Source organism: Pseudophryne corroboree, chromosome 4 (assembly GCF_028390025.1).
Source record: "Pseudophryne corroboree isolate aPseCor3 chromosome 4, aPseCor3.hap2, whole genome shotgun sequence".
Classification (NCBI taxonomy): domain Eukaryota; kingdom Metazoa; phylum Chordata; class Amphibia; order Anura; family Myobatrachidae; genus Pseudophryne; species Pseudophryne corroboree.
In genome coordinates this window covers 701951549-701965322 of record NC_086447.1, presented here as the reverse complement: position 1 = coordinate 701965322, position 13774 = coordinate 701951549, and the positions used below count along the sequence as shown (strand labels likewise).

The 13774-nt window shown below is 45.5% G+C and overlaps 1 long non-coding RNA gene across 1 annotated transcript in view; it reads right to left on the bottom strand.

The window, feature by feature from the left end:
• Positions 1 to 653: 653 nt before the first annotated feature.
• LOC134911707 (uncharacterized) overlaps positions 654 to 13774 on the bottom strand; it is a 34879-nt gene continuing 21758 nt past the window's right edge. Inside the window, exons 2-3 of the long non-coding RNA XR_010176783.1 lie at positions 1786 to 1987; positions 654 to 1502 (exon numbers count right to left, since the gene is read on the bottom strand). This is a non-coding gene — a long non-coding RNA (uncharacterized LOC134911707). The remainder of the gene's footprint in view (positions 1503 to 1785; positions 1988 to 13774) is intronic.

The window sequence follows — 13774 nt, the reverse complement described above, 5'->3', positions numbered from 1 at the left end:
TAGAGCCACCGCTGATTTCTTATATTTCTTAAAGCATGCCCAGTCCCATACGCCATTGGTGGTGGAGGAGCTACGCAAGTTAATAGATCCTGACGTACTTTCTGCAGTAGAATGGAGTAAATGGTCTACCCCAATAGACCTGATATAGGCATATTTACATTTGTAAGTTGAAAAGTCATGTAAAAATATTTAACTATTAACCCACACTAAAAAACTTCAGCTCCTGCCCCATCAAAGGAAGGACTTTTTTTACACCTTACATTTGAAGGCGATGTATGACTTTCATTTAACCTTGATGCTAATAAACCCAGAAGTCTGATATTGCCTGGGGTTGGTAGACCAGGACCAAATCAAATAATTTATGGTCAAAGTGATAGGCAAAACTAGTGCTGATAGCTGCAAATCAAAACATGTGGACAAACAGAAGCACAGCCATCACGTAACTGACCCTAAGGATGACAAATGGGCACAATTTACTATATATTTTGTTCCAAATTTAATCATTTAAAAAACATTTATCCTAGGGGTGCCATGAAAAAGATGCTGATACTCTAAGGTGCCGTGGTTCAAGAAAGATTTGTAGCCACTGGCTTAGGATATTGACACCTGGCCTCATAAACTAGTTCTAAAAAAACAATGATTGACACTCTCAGTGCTATGCAGACAGCAATATTATATATTTGAAACAAAAACAGTCATGAACTTGATGCTCTCTCAATCTATAACAAGCCCAAACTTAGTTCATTTTTGATGGAAAAACCATGATAAGAACCTATAACTGTTGAGCTGTTAAATAAATCAAAATATGAAATATGCCTAAAGTTTCAGCAAAAAAACAAGAAAATAAAACTAAACATAAACACTGCACAGCTAGTGGCATTACTAAAGGTACGTGGGTTCTTGAGCAAATTGTGTTCTAGGCCCCTCATATTTTCCCACCACTGCTAGCAACTTCCCACAACCTTCACACCTACTTTGTCCATTGCTAGTTCAGTTATACTACATTTGAGTTTCTCTGCCCCTTACACGTTTCTACACCAACCTTATTCCTTCTCTGTCCCGTCTATGCCTGACTCCAGCATACTGTAGCTTATAGCCTTTACAGTTCTACGGAGGCAGCCAGGTTCCCAGGGATCTTGATCTCGGTAGTGGTTGCTAATACTGCTACCCCTAATACTACACCACTGCTACCTGGAGAGATTTTTACTGTGAATAAAATGTTCCATCTTCCTGAAAAATGACTGCTAATATGTTTAACATCATGGGCTCAAGTGTAGAACATGGGACCCCTGTGCTATCAGTTTTACTATCCACGTGGACATCTAATGGAAATAGTAATCTATGGCGAACAAAGTGAGCCGCCGTGCCTGAAATGTGGTGAGCCTGAAACGTGCCTGAAACTTTATGGTGGTCCCAGCATTTCTGGCAGGACTGTTGAGAGCTGAACGGGGCTCAGGTACTGGGTAACGTGACCAAATAAGGAAGCCATGGATCTCCCATCTCTGGAATAAAAAATAAAAATTATATATATATATATATATATATATATATATATACACATAGTCCATAGCAGCCGGCACTCCAACTCTAAGAAACAGCAGGTCTCCGTGCACCAGTGTTAAGACAGCATACACTCCTCAGGAAATCACGGCACTGGAGACTAGTTGCACAAGAAAGTATTACTTGTATTGTCAGTAGACGCACGTTTCGGAGCTACTGCTCCGTCCTCAATACCATACAAGATTTGGATAACAACAGTACAAGCACAAACGTACATTTAAATACCTGTAAAGGTACCCGCTGATCACCGCCGCCGTCCAACTGGTCCCCGTCCGCGGCCGTCACGCTCCCTTCCGCTTCTGCTCCTGACGTCATGTTGCCATGGCGATGCATCACCCGCCTCACTGTCCACGGAGCAGGAAGTCTTGGGTGCCCCAGCTCCACAGACCAGTTCCTATGGTGCCTGCAGCTGGATCCCAGCAGGAACCTATACCAAAAAAGTGACAAAAACATATTTAACACATAAAACATACTTAAACAAATCTAAGTGACATATTACCACTAATCTCTAAGTGGAAATACAAAGTATTTTCAAAAAGGAACCATAAAAGCAAGGGGCAACACAAATCAATACATCTATCACCTATTGCTGAAACAGATTACCCTATACAGTATTCAATACTCAGCGGTCCCTCATACTGATGAGGTTTATATACCCCATCAATAAGTCCCTATACAGCATTCCAATTGATCTTATCATTAAGACCAAATGGAACAAAAGTGTTCAACATCATGATCCATCTTGATTCCTTCTCCAACAGACATTTAGCCCTAACACCCCCCCGCAACGTGAGTGGTACATGATCAAAGCCAAAGTATCTCAGGTCCCCCAACGTGTGGCCAGCCATCTTGAAATGGCGTGCCACCGGTTGGTCGACCATCTTTCCTTCGAGCGTCAATTTGATGGCAGACCGATGGGCCGCCATCCTTTCACTCAGTTTGCGCGTAGTCTGACCAATGTAGTAAAAACCACACGGGCAGACAATAGCGTATACTACATACGAAGTGCTGCATGTGATGACATATCTGATGGAATATTTTTTTCTTTCTTATGTGGGTGCTTAAACTCCTTGCACGCCACCATGTATCGGCACGTGGCACATTTAGGGCATCTATAACACCCCGGGGTTTTGTAGTGAACATCTGGTTCCCCTACCATACCCATCTCCGTGATATCTGTTCGTACCAAGCGATCCCTTAGATTTCGGCCCCGCCTAAAAGCGGCTACAGGTCTAATATTTTTAGCCCTGGATGTTCAGGGTCAGATGCCACTATAGGCCAAAGTGCCTTAGAGGCCTTGTGAATAATGAGGCTGGCCACCGAATAGTCACTACTCCAAGGTAGGATTACATTCTCCTTGTTAATGGTGGATTTTAACAATTCACCTCAGGACATACCTAGTACCCTCTGTTTCTGTGCCTCTAAAAGATATTTATCATAGCCCTGACACTCAAATTTAGAAATCATCTCATCCAACAATTGTGGTACCTTGGCCTGGTCGCTAGTAATACGGGCCACCCTCATCATTTGCAATGCCGGTAAACCCTTCTTCAAAGCGGGAGGGTGATGGCTAGATGCCATCAATAGTGTATTCCTATCTGTGGGTTTTGAGTATATCTCCGAGTGTAGGACTCCACCGATCAACATCACCTTAACATCTAAAAAGTTAGCCACTGTATCATTACAGGAATACGTAAATTTTATCGGAGATGTTAGGTTGTTTATCTCCATCATTAAGGACTCAAAGGCCTCCAAACCACCCCCCCACAGCAGGAACACATCGTCAATGTATCTAGTGTACATCAATATCTTACCTTTTACTTCTGGGTTACTAAAGAACATCCTGTGTTCTTGATCGAACATATATACATTAGCATACGAGGGTGCGACTGATGATCCCATCGCGCACCCTCGTAACTAATAAAATTTCCCATCAAATAAGAAGTAATTACGATGTAGTGTAAGCTCTAACAGTGTCAAGAACAATTCATGATCAAATGTACTGGAAGCCAAATTTCTTTCTAAGAATACTTTCATGACCCGCATCCCGTCATGGTGTGGGATAGATGTATATAAGCTGCGAATATCTAAACAGCACAATAAGGTGTTAAGTGGAATGTCCCGAAGAGCCTCAAGTTTAATCAAAAACGAAGTAGTGTCCTTCAGGAAAGTCTCTTGGTTAATCAATAGAGGCTGTAGAATACTATCCAGTAACTGCGCCACTAGCTGGTAAAGAGAGGCCCTAGCAGAAACGATTGGTCTACCAGGCGGCAAGGTGTCATGTTTATGAAGCTCAGGCAGTGTGTACAGCACCGGATTCTTGGGATGGTCCACACACAGTGCTTTTAATACCTTTTCCGGGAGCAAACCATTATCTTTCGCTTTTCTGAAGGGGTGCAGCACGGGCAAAATCTTGAATTTGAGCATGGGAAGCAGTTACCATGGTAGAGGAGAGCCGACGGTCATTGGCCGACCGTAGTGGACAAGAGGGAGTATGAAGGGAGAGGAGGTTGTAGATGTAGGGAGCAGTGTAATTAGAGATGGCCTTGTATGTGAGGGTGAAGAGTTTGAAGAGGATTCTGTAGGGGAATGGGATCCAGTGCAGATTTTGTCAAAGGAGAGTGGAAGATGTGGAGCGGCGGCAGAGGAAGATAAGCCTAGCTGCGGAGTTGAGGACAGATTGGAGGGGAGCAAGATGGAAGCAAGTGAGGCCAGTGAGGTGAAACACAGAAATATAAAATTTGACGGCAGATAAGAACCCATTTGCCCTTCTAGTCTGCCCCCTTTTTTCTTCTTCTTTTGTTTACCATATTTTTATCTCAAACCTTATTTGATCCTTATTTCTTTGTAAGGATATCCTTATGTCTATCCCATGCATGTTTAAATTGCTCTACTATCATAGCCTCTACCACCTCTGATGGGAGGCTATTCCACTTGTCCACTGCCCTTTCTGTGAAGTAATTTTTCCTCAAATTTCCCCTGAACCTCATTGCAGTAGTCAAGTCGGAAGATGACCAGTGAGTGGATGATAAGTTTAGTTGCACTCTGGGAGAGAAATGGCCTGATGCGAGCAATGTTACGTAGCTGGAACTGACAGGATTGTGCCAGAGCGCTCCAGCGCTCTGGGCATCGGGTACCGTTCCAGCACTCTGGGCATCGGGTACCGCTCCAGCACTCTGGGCATCGGGTACCGCTCCAGCACTCTGGGCATCGGGTACCGCTCCAGCACTCTGGGCATCGGGTACCGCTCCAGCACTCTGGGCATTGGGTACCGCACCAAGATCCTGAGCATCGGGCACCTCTCCAGGACCCTGGGCAACGGGCACCACTCCAGGACCCTGGGCAACGGGCACCACTCCAGGACCCTGGGCAACGGGCACCACTCCAGGACCCTGGGCAACGGGCACCACTCCAGGAACCTGGGCATCGGGCACCACTCCAGGAACCTGGGCATCGAGCACCACTCCAGGAACCTGGGCATCGGGCACCACTCCAGGGGCTTGCAACTCTGCTTCAACAGGAACCTCAAGAGAGGAGAGAAACATTCTCTTTTGATTCCTGAATCTATAATGGGGCTCCCTTGCCCAAGGACCCCAATTATAGGACAGAGAGCTTTTTAGTGTGGGTTGTGTGACAAGTACCTCTGGCACAGTAGAGACAGGAGTAGGTCTTGTATCCTGACTCAACTTGGCCAGAGGGCAAGACTTGTCACCACACTTTGGCTTGCGCAACTCACAGGTCTGCAGATAGTGGCCTAAACCCCCACAATATAGGCATAAGTGTAAGTTTCTGCGACGCAGACGCTCCTCTTCTGAGAGCCTGGGCCGCAGAAAACTTTTAAACCTTTTCTCTTCAATTAAACCATACTGTGAACAAGAGTCTCTTTAGAGATAGATGTACTCTCAACGACTTCTGGCAAGATGAGCAAGATTTTAGTCAGAAGGTTTTGCAGTTGCTTTAAGGATTGCTGCAAAACTTCTAGTCGCTCAGGTTTCAAAACACTGAAAGCAGAGTTCAGGGCTGAGAGAGATGCCTGCAGGGCTTGCATAGTAGACATAGGAGGATTTAAAACTAGACAAGACAAGACAAGGCAAGCCTAGACAAGGCAAGACTAGACAAGGCAAGACTGAATTTTTAAACTAGAGAAAACAAGACTGAATTTTTTTATTTTTTTTTAAATACCGGACTGGATTTTTAAACACCGGACTGGATTCTAAACACCGGACTGGATTCTAAACACCGGACTGGATTCTGCACACTGAATTCTAGACAGGACTGGATTCTAAACACGGACTGGATTCTAGACTAGACACAGGACTGGGCCAAAAAAGAAAAAAGTTTTATTTCTTTTTTGTGGTATGGCTGGTGATAATGTTAGGTTCCTGGTGCTCAGAACAAGGGAGATGTTATAAAGAGAGTCCAGAGCACCAGGACGTAATGCTGGGAAAGGGAAACGGAATGGGAATAGCCCCTGGCACCCTACCTTCGTTGTTTTACCCGTGCTGTCAATTCACTCTTGCAAGACTATGGTTTCTTGGGCCCATGGCATCCGCGTTTGAAGGCCGGATTAAGCCTGCCCAACTCCGATGCCCCCTCAGGTCTTAAGGAGAGACAAAGAGTGAACTGAGACAGGGTAATAACAAGGGGCCCTCTAACTGAAACAACCAAAGCCAGGGGCTACTGACTAGCCTAAAACTAAATGTATGTGCGGCTTGCCGCCAAAGGAAAAGAACAACAAAGTAAATGCTGTCCACACGCCGACACAATACTTTTGTGTATCGGCGGTGACAGCATAAGCAGAACCCTCTGCAAAACACCAGTGACAGATATAACCAAGGAATACAGCGGCCTAGGCCGACGGACGCGGCAGAGCCGCTACTCATGGAACCGGTACAAATACTGGCAAACGGACAGGAACCCCCAACGCTGCCGACACAGACTCTCAGAACTGGAGGACAGGCGGAATCCCAAACGACAGACCGGTGGACGCCAAGAAGCCAGAAACTCGACCAGGCATAGGCAAAGCCACAGGACTTCTGGACAGGAACGCTTCACGGCAGGACACGGGATCAGACACAGGAATCGACACAGGGACTGACACAGGAATCGACACAGGAAGCAGCTAGACAGACACTGCTAGACAGGAGCTCAGGAACTGGCAGGAACAAGCTCAGAACTCAAGCAGACTGGAAACCTAGAAATATCACCAGCATCTGTGAATTGCACTCAGCCAGCATATAACAGAGAGGCCTAATTAATTATGTCATGCAGCTGTCCTGTTGCATGACTCCAAACTGACAAGATGCAATTAGCAGCCAGGTGAGGCTGAACACATAGGAACAAGCTGCAATTACACAGACTCACCACCGGCAGCAAACAAGAGTATTCTTAAACAGAGCAACGGGAAATCCTGGCCTGCAAGACAACTTATAAACATAAAATAGGAATGAACCACTACCTGTGGTTCATAACAGTATCCTCTCCTTAAGGGTGAGATCCGAGCACCCCATGACACCCACGGGGAACATAAACAGAAGTATAACATAAAATACATAACCAAAATGCAAAATGGAAATGAGCCACAGCCGTGGCTCATAACACAGTGATACTGCTGTATAAATCCAGTGGTACTGCCGTATATGTCCAGTGGTACTGCCGTATAAATCCAGTGATACTGCAATATATGTCCAGTGGCACTGCCATATAATTCCAGTGATACTGCCGTATATGTCCAGTGGTACTGCCGTATAAATCCAGTCCAGTGGTACTGCCATATGAGTCCAGTGGTACTGCCATATAAATCCAGTGGTACTGCCGTATAAGTCCAGTGATACCGCCGTATAAGTCCAGTTGTACTGCCGTATAATTCCCGTGGTACTGCCGTATATGTCCGGTGGTACTGCTGTATAATTCCAGTGATACTGATTTATATGTCCAGTGGTACTGCCATATCGATCCAGTGTTACTGCCGTAGAAATCCAGTCCAATGGTACTGCCGTGTAAGTCCAGTGTTACTGCCATATAAGTCCAGTGGTACTGCCATATAATTCCAGTCCAGTGATACTGCCGTATAAGTCCAGTGATACTGCCATATAAGTCCAGTGATACTGCCGTATAAGTCCAGTGGTACTGCCGTATAAGTCCAGTGGTACTGCAATATAAGTCCAGTTGTACTGCCGTCTAATTCCAGTGGTACTGCCGTATATGTCCAGTGGTACTGCCGTATAAATCCAGTGATACTGCCATATATGTCCAGTGGTACTGCCATATATGTCCAGTGGTACTGCCTTATAAATCCTGTCCAGTGATACTGCCGTATAAGTCCAGTGATACTGCCATATACATCCAGTGGTACTGCCATATAACTCCAGTGATACTGCCGTATATGTCCAGTGGTACTGCCGTATAAATCCAGTCCGGTGATACTGGCATATATGTCCAGTGGTACTGCCGTATAAGTCCAGTGGTACTGCCGTATATGTCCAGTGATACTGCCGTATAAATCCAGTGGTACTGCAGTATATATATGTCTAGTGGTACTGCCATATAATTACACCAGTGACGTGCATTGGTGTGAGGCAGGTGAGGCAGAGCCTTTCCTGTCATACTTACGTTTAAACCAGAGTTTTGACTGAATAAAATATATGAAAAATACTGATAATTTGTTTGAAATATCTTCTTGCATTATTCTAATAATTTTTATAGCCCAAACTCTGGAGTACAAAGTCTATGGCAGGTGAGGCAGTGCCTCAGCTGGCTAACGTTTCCGCACATCTCTAATCAAAACTCACCAGATTTCCAGGAGTTTATAATGCTGCACCTGTGTATAATGCCCAGATGTACCCTTTGGCTCATATATTGCATGTAAATTTGGCTCTGGGGTTAGCCAGTGCCTCCTGAGCCATTTAGCTCAGCGCACGTCCCTGAATTACACATATAATTACAGTGATACTGCTGTATATATTCAGTAATACTGCCGTATAAATCCAGTGGTACTGCCGTATAAATTTAGTCCAGTGATACTTCCGTGTAAGTCCAGTGATACTGCCGTATATGTCCAGTGATACTGCTGTATAAATCCAGTGGTACTGCTGTATATGTCCAGTGGTACTGCCATATAAATCCAGTGATACTGCAATATATGTCCAGTGGTACTGCCATATAATTCCAGTGATACTGCCGTATATGTCCAGTGATACTGCCGTATAAATCCAGTCCAGTGGTACTGCCATATGAGTCCAGTGGTATTGCCATATAAGTCCAGTGGTACTGCCGTATAAGTCCAGTGATACTGCCGTATAAGTCCAGTTGTACTGCCGTATAATTCCCGTGGTACTGCCGTATATGTCCGGTGGTACTGCCGTATAATTCCAGTGATACTGCTTTATATGTCCAGTGGCACTGCCATATTAATCCAGTGTTACTGCCGTAGAAATCCAGTCCAATGGTACTTCCGTGAAAACTAGCCACAAAGGTGGAAAATCCAACAGACGTGGCACTCAGAGATTATTTATTTATTTATTAACTAACAGTTTCTTATATAGCACAGCAAATTCCGTGGCACTTTACAAATGGACACAATGATAAAACAAAACTGGGTAATAACAAACAGTCATAGAGGTAGTAAAAGCCCTGCTCGCAAGCTTACAAGATGGTTTTAAAGGAGCAAATAGATTATTTATTCCATCACAAACTCGAAATTCAAAGTTTTAGGCCAAGACGCCCCTTTGTCAAGGTGATTTATCAAGGTATCACCTTTAAAGCCATCTCCTAGTGCTGCTGCCTGTTGGATTTACAAAGCTTACATAGTATTATTATTATTATTATTACATTTTATTTATAAGGCACCACAAGTGTTTCGCAGCGCTGTACAAAGAACAGTACATAGAGACAAAATTTAGCATTACAGTAAGTAAATAACAAAAATAGAGTACAGGTAACAAAGAGCACAACAATTCTTAAAACATAATACAGCTTAAATGTAAGTAGGGAGTGAGTGATCAGCGTACTACTTGGGGCTGGCGGCCATAGATAGAGATGAGCCTTTACCAGCAGGAGAAAAAGTGGGTAAAGATGGTCGCTGAGTAGGAGAGAGCTGTGAGTGAAATTTGTCGAGAAGAGAGCTTTGACAACAAGAGGAAAGAGGGCCCTGCTCTGAAGAGCTAACAATCTAGTGGGAAGGGGCGACAGACAGTTGACATGAGGTGCAAGCAAGCGGGAGGTAGCCTGATGGCAGGATGGAAGCAAAGCAGAGATGTTCAAGGCATGAAGCAGGGGGATGGAGGAGCAGCCTCAGGACTAGGTTATGCATCAGAAGGGTACGCGTTGATGAATAGCTGGGTTTTCAGTGCCCATTTGAAGCTTTGCAAGGTCGGGCAACGTCTAATAGAGCGGGGGAGCGCGCCCACTGAAGGGGTGCAGCACGGGCAAAATCTTGAACTCGAGCATGGGAAGCAGTTACCATGGTAGAGGAGAGCCGACAGTCATTGGCCGACCGTAGGGGACGAGAGGGAGTATGAAGGGAGAGGAGGTTGTAGATGTAGGGAGCAGTGTAATTAGAGATGGCCTTGTATGTGAGGGTGAAGAGTTTGAAGAGGATTCTGTAGGGGAATGGGATCCAGTGCAGATTTTGTCAAAGGAGAGTGGAAGATGTGGAGCGGCGGCAGAGGAAGATAAGCCTAGCTGCGGAGTTGAGGACAGATTGGAGGGGAGCAAGATGGAAGCAAGTGAGGCCAGTGAGGAGAAACATAGAAACATAGAATTTGACGGCAGATAAGAACCCATTTGCCCTTCTAGTCTGCCCCTTTTTTTTTTTTTTTGTTTACCATATTTTTATCTCAAACCTTATTTGATCCTTATTTCTTTGTAAGGATATCCTTATGTCTATCCCATGCATGTTTAAATTGCTCTACTATCATAGCCTCTGCCACCTCTGATGGGAGGCTATTCCACTTGTCCACTGCCCTTTCTGTGAAGTAATTTTTCCTCAAATTTCCCCTGAACCTCATTGCAGTAGTCAAGTCGGAAGATGACCAGTGAGTAGATGATAAGTTTAGTTGCACTCTGGGAGAGAAATGGCCTGATGCGAGCAATGTTACGTAGCTGGAACTGACAGGATTGTGCCAGAACTTGGATGTGCAAAGGAGAGGGAGGAGTCAAGAGCGACACCAATCAGGGGAGTTGGGGAACAGGGGAGATGATGGTGTTGTCAACAGTGATAGAGAAATTGGTAGGAGGTCTTACTCTGGCTGGGGAAAGATAATGAGCTCAGTTTTGTCCATGTTGAGCTTCAGAGAGTGCTCAGACATCCAGGAGGAGATGGCGGAGAGGCAGCTGGGAACCTGAGAGAGGACAAAGGGGGACAGATCAGGAGAGGAGAAGTAGAGTTGTCCAATGGTACTTCTGTGTAAGTCCAGTGGTACTGCCATATAAGTCCAGTGGTACTGCCATATAATTCCAGTCCAGTGATACTGCCGTATAAGTCCAGTGGTACTGCCATATAAGTCCAGTGATACTGCTGTATAAGTCCAGTGGTGCTGCCATATAAGTCCAATGGTACTGCCGTATAAGTCCAGTGGTACTGCCGTATAAGCCCAGTTTTACTGCCGTATAATTCCAGTGGTACTGCTGTATAAATCCTCCAGTGGTACTGCCGTATAAATCCAGTGATACTGCCGTATAAGTCCAGTGGTACTGCCGTATAAGTTCAGTGGTGCTGTCCTATGCTGTATATTATTTACTCCAAATAAAGGGGTTATTAATATTTAATCCAAATATTTTTCACAAGGATTGCCATGTGTGGTTTAGAAGTACACTCTCCTGTGCCACATATTGTTATATAACTTCAGAAAAATAATGAAGAACAAACATTTTAAGGATAAAATAAGGAGAGATCAAGAACCACTTCCTCCTAGTGCTGAAGCTGCTGCCACTAGTCATGACATAGACAATGAAATGCCATCAACGTCATCTGCCTAGGCCGATGCCCAATGTCATAGTAGAGGGCATGTAAAATCCAAAAAGCCAAAGTTCAGTAAAATGACCCAAAAAAATGTATTGAAATGGTCTGAGGAGAAACGTAAACTTGCCAATATGCCATTTACGACATGGAGAGGCAAGGAACGGCTAAGGCCTTGGCATGTGTTCATGACTGGTGGTTCAGTTTCACCTGACAATGGAAGCCCTCATCCTCCCAATAGAAAAATGATAAGAGTTAAGCTGGCAAAAGCACAGCAAAGAACTGTGCATTCTAAGATGGTATCACAAATCCCCAAGGCAGGACTTGTTTTAAGGACATTACAGCAAAGTTGGATCAGCCTGTTGTCTGTTTTTCCACTTTAATTTTGAGTGTGACTCCAAATCCACACCTCCATAGGTTAATAAATTTGATTTCCATTGATAATTATTGTGTGATTTTGTTGTCAGCACATTCAACTATGTAAAGAACAAAGTATTTAATAAGAATATTTCATTCATTCAGATCTAGGATGTGCTATTTTAGCGTTCCCTTTATTTTTTTGAGCAGTGTGTATATATATATATATATATATATATATATATATACACATACATACATACATACATACATACATACACACACAAAATAGAAGTATACAATTATTATTAATAGAAAATTATACTTCCCTGCCATGTTTCAGACTATGATGCGCTGTTCATGGTCTTGCTTCTGTTGGTCTGCGCCTCTTCCAATGGCAGCCGCCAGCCATGGAGGGGGAGAGTAGGCATAGGCACGCATGGGTAGGTAGCAGAGAAACAGATGGGGAATGGTATGGAGGCACACGGGGGGGGGGGGCAGAGGTTCTCAATGGATAGTGAGCAGAGGCACGGGAGGAGTATCAGAGACACAGATAGAGAGGACAGAGACATGGATAGGGAACATGTCAAATATATATAGACTGTACAGTATATAGGAAAGTGAGCAGAGGCACTGATGGGAAAGGGACTGAGGCATAGAAGGGGAGGGGCAGAGAAAGATGTTCACATGAGGTGAGGAGCAGATGCACACGAGGATATAGGGAAAGAGGCGCACACATGGGGATATAGGAAAAGAGGCAGACATGGGGATATAGGGAAAGAGCCACATATGGGGATATAGGAAAAGAGGCACACATGGGGTGGGTAGGGGCAGAGGCAGACATGGGGATATAGGGAAAGAGGCACATATGGGTATATTGGAGAAAGAGGCATACCTGGGGATACAGGGGAGAGAGGCACAGCTGGATAACTTCTGATGGCCTCTATAGCTCAGCCTCAGTTAGAGGAAGCAGGGGAAGAACGGAGGAGCAGCAGGAGACCTGGGGGCGGGGCAAAATGCAGAGAGGACAGAGGAGTGAAGAGGGGAAGCTGAGCTGCTGGGAGATTTGTTATTCCTCTGGCCTGTGCTGTACTTCCTGTAGTCCCCCCGCCCTTTTCTTCACTTATCCCCCTTCAGCTGTACCTGCCATCTACCTCTTCAATGCCCAGCTCCTCTGCTGGCTGATTTAGTAATCAGCTGCTCTCCTCCTGCCCCGCATAGCACTGCCGCTGTCTGTCTCTGAAGTGAGGGGAGAGAAGACCTTGTCATGGAGATCGTGCTGAAACTGCTCCGTCCTGCACTGCCTAAGCTTATCGCTGCCTGTCAGCTGTTTCACAGGCGCAGCAAGCAGCAGAGTTCTCCACTCTGCTGTTGCTGCGCTTGTCAAACAGCTGACAGGCAGCGGCACACTTAGGCAGTGCAGGACGGAGCAGTTTCAGCGTGATCTCCATGACCAGGTCTTCTCTCCCCTCACTTCAGAGACAGACAGCGGCAGTGCTATGTGGGGCTGGAGCCTCACTCATCGCGGACAGCGCTTAGCGGGTAGCGCCAGCTCTGGTTAGGGGGGACTTGGCGCCCCCTCCAATCCTGCGCCAAGGTCGCCTGCCCCCTAGCCCCCCCCCTAGTTGCGGCCCTGCCCAAGGAGAGTCCAAGTGTGTCAGCGGTTGCGATGCCTGAGCTTCCCAACACTGGACGGGAAGAGGTGGCTCCTTCCACCATGTGCATGCCCTCTGAAAGTGCTGGAAGGAGCACCTACAGGCCAGCTTCTGATATTCAAACTGAAGATGTCACTGTTGAAGTACACCAGGATGAGTATATGGGTGTTGCTGGCGCTGAGAAGGAAGTTGACAATGAGGATTCTGATGGTGATGTGGTTTGTTTAAATCGGGCACCGGGGGA